The 12,337-nt window shown below is 39.8% G+C and overlaps 1 protein-coding gene across 1 annotated transcript in view; it reads left to right on the top strand.

Annotated features, from left to right (window-relative positions):
- Nucleotides 1-12,337, top strand: part of DOCK8 (dedicator of cytokinesis 8) — a 206,887-nt gene that overhangs the window by 103,205 nt on the left and 91,345 nt on the right. The gene's annotated exons all lie outside the window — the stretch shown is intronic.

Genomic DNA, 12,337 nt, shown 5'->3' with positions numbered 1-12,337 from the left:
TTTGAAATGTGGCTAAGGCAATGGAGAAACTGAAATCTTAATTTTATTTAACTTTAACTTGAATTTCAATTCAAGTACCTATAAGCAGCTGGTGGCCACCATATTGGTCAGTGTGGAGCTAGACAGTAAAGACCTAAAGGTTAGGCTGACTCAGTTTCTTGTTGACCCTTTTCTTGGGGCTGAGAGGGTCAACATACATCTGCCAAAGCTATTGCTTTTGAGATTTTAATGCAAAGAAGAATGCTATAACCATCACCTTTTCTCCACCATCTGGAAATGACGTTGTGTGTGTAAAATTGTACTGCTTAAGTTGAAGTCTCCTTTATCCCCAGTCTCTAGTCACAGACTTCTACTTTACCTCCAAAACATCAGTGTTGAACTTATATGTGTCCTGTCTTCCATTTTCTCCTGTTTCACACACATATGTATGTATACATATGTATCTCTGAACACCGAATGGTATTATTTTTATATTCATTTTATTTTTTTTAAATAAAGGATTTTATTTATTTATCTATTAGAGAGAGAGGGAAAGGGGAGGAGAAAGAGAGGGGGAGAAACATCAATATGAGAGAGAAACATTGATCGGTTGCCTCTTGTATGCGCCTCAACTGGGAACCAAACCCACATCCTTGGCAGGTACCCTAACCAGGAATTGAACTGGTGACCTTTTGCTTTGTGGGATGATGCCCAGCCAACTGAGCCACTCTAGTTAGGCCTTTATATTCATTTTAAGTGTCCATAAATAGCTACACACTCTAGGTGTTATACTGTATTTTTCATCCAACAGTATGATTTTTTCTTTTTTGTTCGAGTATTACTCTGGACTCATGAATTTTATTGATTCAATGTGTTATACTAAGTTACAGTAGTTATCCTTTGTAGTTACTTAGATTTTCACAAATTTAACGAATAGGAATTACATGACAGCTTGTATTTTAGAAATATTAATATTGATTTATAGAGAGCTTTGTCATAATTTTAAACTGCTATATAGTATTCCTTTGAGTAAAGAGACATTATTTATCCACTTTATTATTTTTAATTGATAGAAATTTATGTGTTTTTCCAATCTGGGGCTCTTATAAACACTGTCTATTGAGAAGTTTTGTCTTTGTCTCTCTGGGTTCATGTGTGAAAGTTTTCCTAAGGAACATACCTAAAAGTGAAATTTTAAGTTTTATTTATATTGCCACTTTTTTCCAAAATTGTACCAGTTTGCAGTCCTTCCAGCAGTGTGAGAATTGTGATTACCCCAGACCCTCGCCTATACTTTGCAGTATGATTTATGTGTATGTGGGACTGAAATGCAAAGACCTTCACAACTTACCTAACCCAAACACACCCACCTCCACATTTCCAAATGCGCAAAATTGAGACCCAGATAGGATAAGTGAGTGGTTCACTGAGGTCAAAAACTACAGTGAGAAATACAAACAGCCATTCACACAATTAGAAACGAAGCTCTCCCTTTCCCCGTTAGTGAGGTACCATTTTCCCCATTTAATCCTTTCTGAAGCAGCTCTTCATTTTCCATCCTCAATCCTTAAATATAAACCAAACCTAACCCCCTTCTAGATAAATAAGCATTCCTAGCACGTAGTAATTTCAGCTCTCATTCCCTAGAGGGAGATGAAGGCATAAAAATGTTTGCTTATGGATGCTGTGTTTGTATCTGTAGAAACCCTATCCTATAATTGGAAAAAAATGCTGTGGAATTGGAATAAACTTTCACCAAATGAATTCTATAGTTATTCCTTTCCCTCAGCATTTAATCACCCATGGGAAGCATTTACAACTCTCTACTCCTTGCTGCAAACATTACCCTTAATTACATCACAGCGGGACTCAGAATGCATTAGCATGCCAGATGACTCAGAAATGTAGGAGTGCTAAGGAGAACAAGTCTGGAGGGATTACTATGGATCCAACTTGGCTTCATGAGAAATGGACCCAGGAGTGCAAAGTGAATATTCTTAAGCTGTTCTATACCCTATAAAAAAGCCAAGGCCACCCCATTAAAAACTAGGTTGCTACCCTTGCGAATGATAGAAGAAAACACTTTCCTTCAGTTTGGTCATAGCATCTTTTATTGGCTTCCAGCCCACCATATTTTATACCGTGTTTAAGGAACAAGAGTTATAGTGAACTTGGTTCAGAATCTTACTACTTGAAAACTTCAAAGAATTTAGAGAGCATCTTGTCTAAATCTCCCTTGCTATTGTTAAATTTTTAGGACTCCTTCTCCAGGCCTCACACGCTTTGTACTGGTTTTGTTTAGGCTGGTCTTGACAACAACCAGTCCTAGATGAGTCTCCCTTTCCCTACACCTCCACTGTCATTTCACAAAATGGACATGGAAGACTTAAGACAGGCCTGAACCCCAGGTCAAATTGGTAGGTTGACTTATTTTGCCTTTGGTAACCTAGTCCTTATTTCTGTTACCTTTCCCTTCTTTTTGTTCCTTGCCATCTCTCTGTACCTTAAAAAACTGAAAACTTCATGGATTTTCTACCCCCTCCTGCCTGCAAATCAAAGCCTCTTTTCAAAAAAGGTCTCTAAATTTATCTACATTATAGTATCAATAATAGGTAGGGCCTAATGCCTTATCTCTCCCAAGAGTATTATTTCAGCAGGGATAGCAGTTCCTATTTCATTTAGAAAAGTTTTCCTTTGTCTTCACTGAATTCTGATGTCATTCTAAAGGGTTAGTAAGTAGGTAACTGACCCCGTTGACATTGAGTCCAATCCTGGTCATAGCTATATCCCTTTCAGGAAGTCAAACAAATGAAAATTAAGATTTACAGAGCAGATAAATCCAGGGATAATTCTTTGTTTGATAGAGGATTCACCTAATGAATATTAAATATGATTTGACTTACAAAAATTGTATCTATCTGGAACTTAGGCGAAATATACCTTTTAGGCCAAGGAAAGGTTGCCTGCAGTGTCAAGGCCAGGGTTCAAAGTTCAGATTCATGTACTTTTCACATAAACTGCAGAGCTCCTTTGGGTGGAGGACATGGATCTAATGGCAGGTGCTGTTTGGCCTTAAGTGTGAGTGGTGGCCAGAGTCACAGATTACAGGATTCTAATATGGATGAAGTTTCAAGTTAACACCAATAGGTAGAACTCAGGTTACTTTTATCTCTGTTAAAGGAGCAGCTGCCATGTAAGCTCAAACAAAATTGGCTTAGGATGGGCTGAAATTGCCTTCCCTCAGTCTCACCATTCTCCTACCTCTTCAGGTGCCTCTTCTGATTGCCCTACCCCTTCTGGTGCCCTCAGTCATGGTCATCATGTTGTATCACAATGGGCACCATTCACATTATGTTCTCTGTGGATGGAAGCTGACCTTATTCTTATTGCTTTAAGGAGGAATCGAGATCAGTTACAGGAGAACTAGGCTGGACTCGGAAACACCCCCCTGCACCAGCGAGGGTTGGTCACTGTTAAAACAAACACCTTCTCTAAGGGAAGAGATGAACTTCTAGAGCCAGAAGTGCTGATCCCAGGAATGGTCAGTGTGTCCCAGAACAAGGACTGCTCTGCAGTGCCGTGTGCCCCCTCGATGTGTTAGAGCCATGGAGCCAGACAAGTGTTCCCTGAAACAGACCCAGGCAGGAGCTTTTGTGAAATCACAGTGGACAGGAATTCTGTAAGTAGAGCAGAGGAGCTGGAAAAATTAGGTTGATAAACAGGATTACCCAAATCTGAATTTAGCATTCCTTTCTCCACGCCCAGATTAAGAAAACACTAGCTGTTAGCCCAGGAACACGTTTGGACTTACTTTGCATGCAGCCCAGCAGCTGGTAATGGAGATGCCAGCTGCCTTCTGGAGGGCAGAATGAAAACAGCACAGGCTGGGGCTGAGGCCTGGTGAGACCTTGAAGGGCATTTTATCCTGTGGCTGCCACGGGGGCATGTACAGAGATCACAGGTGCTGAGTTTGTAATAAGCTTGTTAAGCTCCTTGCCATCCCTTTAACTGGTGGTTACGTTAGGGGAAGCCTGTGAGGTTGCTAACGAATTATTGGACTTGCTCTGGAGCACTGTGCTTGCTGAGAACAGGCCTATCAGTTAGAACTTGATTTCTTTGATGGATAATTAGCCATTTTCAGGCCTCCTCATATTCTGCCGAGTGTTCTCAGACCAGAAGCCTAGCTTCTCAAAGCTTGCCTGATAACTGGTCTAACAGAGAGGGGCCTCCCATGTCACTGGAGTTCCGAGGACTACTGCCAGCCTTGCATCCTACAGGGGTAAAAAGAATGGCACAGAATAAATGTACAAGGTGATCTTAAATGAATGCCTGCAAGTTGTGATTGCAAGAATAGGATTTCTAAGGAAGGGAATGAACCAGAAATAATACTGGGAGGAGTGGTTAGAAAGGAGTTGGGGCATTGGAAATGGAAGCTGTCCTTGAGAGGGACTCCCAATCCGAACCCAGTTGGCTGTGTGTCCAGACTGTGTCTTCTCACCACTGATGTGGGTGAGGGACGAGAGGGGGAGGGCAAAGGTGATTGTGCCTCAGAATCTATTGTGGAGCTTTATAAAAATACAAATGTCCATCTTGGAGACTTACCTACCTGGAGACTCCCATTCAGGAGGTCTGGTGTGGGGCCTTGAGCTGCCCTTAAGAATCAAAGCTTCCTCCTCCTTTTTATGGAGTCCCTCTCAATGTGTTCTTTTTTTAAAATATATATTTTATTGATTATATCATTATGGTTGTCCTCATTTTCCCCCCTCTGCCCCTCTGCCAGGTACCCCCCTTCCCTCCAGCAAGCCCCATCCTTAGTTCATGTCTGTGGGTCATGCATGTAAGTTCTTTGGCTTCTCCATTTCCTATGCTACTGTTGACTTCCCCCTGTCTGTTGCGTACCTACATATTACACTTCTTAATCCCTGCACCATTTCCCCCTATTCTTCCCATTCCCCCTCCCAGCTAATATCCCTCCAAATAGTCTCCATATCTATGATTCTGTCCCCATTCTGGTTGTTTACTTAGTTTTTTTTTTTAGATTATGTTGTTGATAGTTGTGAATTTATTGTCCTTTTAATGTTCATAGTTTTGATATTCCTTTTCTTAAGTCCCTTTAACATTTCACATAATAGAGGCTAGGTGATGATTAACTCCTTTAGCTTTACCTTTTCTGGGAAGCACTTTATCTGCCCTTCCATTCTAAATGATAGCTTTGCTGGATAGAGTAATCTAGGTTGTAGGTCCTTGCTTCTCATCACTTTGAATATTTTTTGCCGGTCCCTTCTTGCCTATAAAGTTTCTTTTGAGAAATCAGTTGACAGTCTTATGGGAACTCCTTGTAGGTAACTCTCTGCTTTTCTCTTGCTGCTTTTAAGATTCTCTCTTTATCTTTAACCTTTGGCATTTTAGTTATGTTGTGTCTTGGAGTGGTTCTCTTTGGGTCCAAGTTGTTTGGGACTCTGTGCTTCCTGGATTTGAATGTCTATTTCGTTTGCCAAATTAGGGAAGTTTTCTTTCATTATTCTTTCACATAAGCTTTCCATTTCTTGTTCTTCTTCTTCTCCATCTGGTACCCCTATGATTCTGATGTTGGTATGTTTAAAGTTGTCCTAGAAGTTTCTAATCCTCTCCTTGTTCTTTTTCTTTTTTCTTCCTGCTGTTCTGATTGAATGCTTTTTCCTTCCTTGTGTTCCAAATCTTTGATTTGATTCTCAGTTTCATTCTCTCTATGGTTGGTTCCCTGTAGATTTTTCTTAACATATTTCATTTAGTGTCACTTTCATTTCTTCCCTTATGTTTTTGGCATATTCAGTGAGTTCTCTGAGCATCCTGATCAGCATTGTTTTGAACTCGGCATCTGATAGGTTAGTTATCTTCATTTCATTTAGTTCTTTTTCTGGGATTTTGTTCTGTTCTTTCATTTGGGCCATATTTCTTTGTCTCAACTTGGCAGCCTCTCTGTGTTTGTTTTTGTGTATTAGGTAGAGCTGCTTTGACACCCTGTCTTAGAAAAGGCACCTGTAAATTCTGTGGAGCAAAGCCTTAGGTAATCACCAGGGTAGGACAACCTTCTTCAGCCACAACCGCTTTGTGGCTCTGTGTGGGGGGAGGCTTGAGGAGGGGTCAGTGCCTCTGCCTCTGCCTGACACTCACCCCATTTCCAGTCACTTCACCCATTTCCTATATGCAACTGGAATGCTTCCAAGCTGCTGCCCCAGAGGTGAACCCTAGAGTGGGTGGGTTTGCATATGTTCTAAGTCCATGCAGGCCCTTTAAACAGACACTCCTGAAAATCTGGCAGTTTTTTCATCACCCTAACCCCCCTGGTCTTTACAGTGAGAAGTTATGGGGACTTATCTTCCCAGTGCTGGAACCCTGGGCTGTGCAGTCTGGCCTGGGGCTGGGATCGCTGCTCATAAGGTGTCCCTTCTGATTTTTATCCACCACACGAGATTGTGGGGCTGCCCATTCAGCCGCTGCCCCCCCCCCCATGCCACACCTTGTCTCCTCGCCTCTCCACCCATCCTACCCATCTGGATGAATGTGGCTCTTTTAAATCCTTGGTTGTCGGACTTCCATATAGCTCAATTTTCTGTCATTTCTGGTTGTTGTTTGTCTTGAAATATAGTTGTAATTCTCTTTGTGATTGCGCAAGGAGACAAAGCATGTCTACCTACGCCTCCATCTTGACCAGAAGTCAATGAGTTCTTCTAATCTATGGAGTCACACAAAGGTTCACAGTGACTTCAGCTGCTGGAAACTGAGGGGCGAGAGCCATGCAACATCATCCACCTGACTTGGGAAGCAATCCCAGAGTATGCAGGGAGATCAGGTGAGATGAATTTGGCAAAGAACAAGTACTTGAATATCAAGAACATATTACGCAGCAGGAAACCTCTTCACATGAGAACAGTTTTTTTATGGAGTATTGCTCCTTAGATGCTGTAAGTCCTCTGGTGTTGTTGCTAATTAATGTTGGTAGTTTCTGAAGTATTTAGTCCTGGTCTAAGTCACTATAAAACAATGCCTTACTTAAATAGCTATCAAAATAATAACTCCCCATTCTTATTTGTTTATTTAGTTTGAAGTTTATTTTGGATTAGGTAGCTTATTCGAATGGTTTAAAATTATCGACGTACAAATACAGAGCAAAAATTCTCTCTCCTATTCTTGACCTTCAGCCATCCAAGTCCCCTCCTTGAAGATATAAATATATGTGTGTGTGTGTGTGTGTGTGTGTGTGTGTTGGATATATGTATATATGTTTAGGATATATATTTGAGTATTTTATTTTATTCATTTATTTCTTCCATAAATACTATTCAGTGCATACAATGTGTCAGGCCTTATTCTAAAAACTAGAGAAATGCTAATGAACAAAACAGATGAAAATCATGTAAATTCCACAGTTCAATCCTATTTTTGACAATTTTTAAAAAGCTGTTTCTTGTGTATCCTTCCAGAAATAACCTATGTATGTACAAGCCAATATAACCCTGCATGTTTTCCTTTCATAATACAAATGTAGCACAGTCGTCACACTGCTTTGAACCTTGATTTTTCACTAGGCCCTATTATGGAGAGCACTTTTATACGAATACATAGAACTGCCTCATGCTTTTTTTTACAGCTGCACTGAATCTCATTATATGCATGCATCATGTGTATTTAACCCCATACTGATGAGTATCTAAGGTGTTGCCAGTCTTTTGATATTACAAATGAAGTTACAACGAAAAACCTTACAGATTCTTTCACACATGTGCGAGCATATTTGGTGGATATATTCCTGCTTGTCACCCCTTAATGAACTCTGCCATAGGTATAAGACAGCCCTGAAGCCCAGTCTTTGGTTTTACTAAACTTAGCAAGTAGTTGCATGTGGAACACAAAGCTTATTATGAACAAATACTTGATCTAAGAACAGCAGTGTAGTCCAGGCAAAATCAAATCATTTGAACGGAGACAAAGGCAAAGTGATTCCTGTTGCCTGAATTATCCTGATAATTAAGTCCTGTACTTTGCTGTGTCTAGTTGGTGTTGGTCTCAATAATAAATCAGGACCACAATCCCCACTTTCCTGATGCCCTGCTCCAAAACTCAGTCATCCTTTTTTTTTTTTTTTTTTTTCCCTAGGAAAATGAAAAAATTCAGGAGAAGTCAGATACCTAAGATTACTTAGTAACAATTGCAAGTTTTACAAAGTTATCTTTTTGGCCACTTGAGGGCATAATTCGCTCACTTTCTAGATTCGGGCAGTTTGCTCTTTCCAGCTACTAAGAGAGTTGTAATTTTATTAAACACAATTTTTTTTTTTTTTTGCTCTTGAAGTGTAAGACCAAAAACAAACAAACAAACAAACAAAATCGCTGCAAAGTAGTCCAGTGTCCCAAGAGATCGCTGTTGTCATTTTTTGCAAAGGATTTTATTTTCACCTGTCAGCTTCTGCTTTTCTTCATTAGTAAAGTCATGACTTTAGAAATCTGGAGCTTTTTGCAAGATACAGTGGGGGATCTGTATCCTGTGGTGTGGAGAGAGAGTGAAATCTCATTTATGGAGGGTGCTGTTCCCTATACATATTTACATATTGACCTATCCCGACTCATACAGAATTGAAATAGTGTTCGGGAGGTTCTGGGTATGTTAATGTCACTGTTTCTACAAGTTACAACCCCACATTACACTCATTCATTTTGAGTCCACTGTGCTTTGGTGTTACTGCCTATAAACAACTATAAAAAAAAAACCTGCTCTGTCCATGTAATGATGGCAAACATCACTTTTTTTCATAGATTCTTTACCTAGAATTCAGCATGAAGGGTCATGAAACATCTGTTTTTTCATCGGTTTGGACTTGGTTGAGGGCAGAAGCAATAGAAACAGTGATGAAAAATACAATTCTGGGCTTGCATTTGATTGTGATGATGAATCATTTTCCTTAAATCAAAAAAAGGCTCCTTTCATTGTTTTCTATGCTTTTGTTAGTTTTTTAATTATTATTTTAAAATTAGTTCTTTGAAGTTGCTTATCTTCTGATGAGATATCCTTCAGGAACTGTTCCCTTTTGTTTCTTTTACCATTTCAGGGAGGGAATATCTTTTCTACTTTTTAGCTTTTTCATTCTTAGTCCTGTCTCTCCTGTGTACTTTATCAGTGGCCCAAAGGTCAGCATTCATCTGCTCCTCCTACTAAGTGTTTTGCCATCTCTAAAGCAGAGGCAATTTAACAGCTTTCTGTCTGTGGATGTCCTATGGTTTCAAGGCCTCAGACAGGCCGCCCTTGGCCCCCCTCAGCAGAAGTCAGAGTGTTCTGGCCAAGACATTAGACACTGTGTCACTGTCGCTGTCTTCCCAGGGGAGGAGGGGGTTCAGTGGAGGCAATGCTTGCTAGCCTCACATTACGAAGTCAAACACAACTATGAGTAGGGAAGGACAGAGTTTTGATGATGTGGTAAGGTGATTTTTAAAAAAACATGGCTAATGGTTTTTTAAACCATGGATAGCATGTATTTTTTATAATTAAAATGGATTTCATTTATCCACTGGCCTAAATACCAGAAAGGTTATAAATTTTCTAAAACTGTGTGGTTCCATCTCACTTGTTTTATGTTCTTTATTTGACAATCTTCGAAATGTAAACAGATCCACGCAACCGTGTGGAAATATAAATATTATAATTTAATAAGGATAAAATTAGAGGAACTCAACTTATTGGCTCATTTTAATGTTTTTTGCAAGATCCCTATGCTACAAATTATACATTTAGCAAAAAGAACATCATTTATCAACTTTTCCTAGAGTTACAGTTTTTCAAACCAAGCCTGTATTTCCTTTTGTATCAGTCTGCTTGCTGTTGGCAGTGACATGGGTGATGTGTCCTCTCCTATCAAAATTCCCCCATGGGCTCACAGATAGAAAGCAGACCAGTTTCTTTATCTTAATAGATTCACATTTCTGTTATGTCAAGACACCAGTTGATGTCCTCAAAAATGACATGCACAGCTCTGGTTGGTGTGGCTCAGTGGATTAAGTATCAGCCTATGAACAGAAAGGTTGCTGGTTCGAGTCCTGGTCAGGGCACATGCCTGGGTTGCGGGCCAGGTCCCCAGTTGGGGGCATGTGGGAGGCAACCAGTCAATGTTTCTCTCACACATTGATATTTCTCTCCCTCTTTTCTCCCTCCCTCCCCTCTCTCTAAAAATAAAATAAAAACGTCATGCACAAATATATCATAAACTGTGTCTAACTTTTGAGATCAAAAAGGAGTCACACTCACACACCTTAGAATTTTGTCAGGTTTGGGTGAAATTGCCTCCCAGAGCAGAAATGTAGGAATTTTCCTTCCATTAATTTTATTCCTTTCCCCTTCTTATACATCTTCTGAACTTACTTGTCCTTCTCCTTCACTGTTGTCAGGGTGAGGACTTGGCCTCTCCTCAGCCCACTTTGCAGAAAGCTCCCTGTGCTCCTCAAGCTTGATTCATCTAAAACTCAGAACTCAGTTTTCTTCTTGCCCCATTGGCCTGTACACTTCCTGGTTGCAAAACTTCTTATTTCACAGATATTGAGCCGAATGCTGCCAATGTGCACACCATCCAGGACACTTAGATGCTACTGTAGTTCTTCCATAACATGAATGAGACAGTCCTTCTGGGGTGAGGAAGAGAGAAGGGAGGTGATGCCCTTTCTTTCACTCTAATAATCACCCAACCCATGGGTGAAGGACTTGATCAGTGACTACTCCCTTTTTTGGTTGAGAACAAACATCAAATTAGTGGTCTGTCCATACTTTGTGAAAAAGCAAAATGATAGCAATGATGTTCCCCAGCCTCCTTCCCTACAATACTTTGAAACCACTTCCAAAACCCAGACAAGCCTTCTGTCTCACCAAGTACCCAAAGCATGTGTGCGCTTCTAGAGGTAGTGGAGGCATTAGGACAATTTATTCATAGAAAGCCTGCTATTTCCTGCAATTCCAATACTTTCTTCTTCAACCCAAACCAAGCAGCTAATCATATTAAAACATCAGGAATAATCAAGCAAGCATTTTAATGAAGAGTATTGATTTAGTCATTGGCTGTTTTATTTTTTTAATGGGTAAAGGGCTAATAAAGGCTCTACCCAAACCACAAGAAAAACAAAAGTTACTTTCAGCAACAGCAAAAATTGGAAATGTTCTGTATGTGTATGTGTTTTGTTAGTTGGCAGATTTGTTTTAGGAGACTATTTGCAAAGCCTGGAAGAAATGTGCTCCCTCTGTCCCTTAAAAGAACACACAGATTGGTTCATGTCAGTCATCCATGTGACAATTCTGACTGGTGGTCTTTGAAAATATTCAACCCTGTCCAGATTTGGCATCAAAACAGCATCTTTAAACTTGAATTTTTGTTCTTTTACAAAACCAGATACTGAAATGTATGTTTTATTTTTACTGGGGTTTGCTTCTCTGCCTTTTGACTAAGCTAAAGTGTGGTTTGTACTTGAGGGAGGCTTTCATTAAAAGTTGCTGTTTTAGTGAGAAGGGAGGATGTTTGTGGTAGGTACTTTTAGCATTCTTTTATTACTTTTATCTGTCACAGCCTCTTTAAGAGATGTTAGTTAATATGGTTAATAGAATAAAAAAATAGACACACCCCCCAAAAACTATTTATGTTTTTTTTAAATTCTCAGTTTTTATACTCAGTTGCAGATTGGAGTGACTACAGAGAGGCTATTTTGATATTGCGACTGTTGTTCTATATAGGTAGTCATTTGATATTGCGACTGTTGTTCTATATAGGTAGTCATTATATTGTATTCCTTAGTCCAGGAGAATAACCTTGAAAATCAGTTAAGAAGAATGTTTACAAAGTAAAGCTATTTTTAAAAGAAATTGCATGTTCAATTATCACTGAATACCTGAAATATACTTTTTTAAAGTGTACACACTTATATTAGTTATCTATTGCTGTGTAACAAAAACCTTTGCAGCTTAAAGCAGCAAACAATGACTATCTCACGTTTATGTGGGGTATCCAGGTGTGACTTAGCTGGGTGCCTCTGACTCAGAAGGCCACAGTCAAGATGTCAGCCAAGGCTGTGATTACCCCAAGGGTCAACTGGGGGAGGATTTGCTTTCAAGCTCACTCATGTGGTTGTTGACAAGATTCAGTTCCTTTGGGACTGTTGGCAAGGGGCCTCCTTAAATTCCTTGCTATATTAGTCTCTCCATAGGGCAGCTCCTAACATGGTAATTGGCTTCTTCAGAAAGAGAAGAAGAGTGAGATTAGAAGTCAGAGTCTTTTTGTAACCTAAAAATATCAGGAGGTGAGATCACTGGGAGACATCGTAGAAGCTGCATCCACAGTTCTTAACAAAGC

This window comes from Furipterus horrens, unplaced genomic scaffold, assembly GCF_987537825.1.
Source record: "Furipterus horrens unplaced genomic scaffold, mFurHor1.1.pri manual_scaffold_4, whole genome shotgun sequence".
Lineage (NCBI taxonomy): Eukaryota > Metazoa > Chordata > Mammalia > Chiroptera > Furipteridae > Furipterus > Furipterus horrens.
Note: the sequence above shows the minus strand (reverse complement) of the source record. Positions and strands in the feature narration are given on the sequence as shown.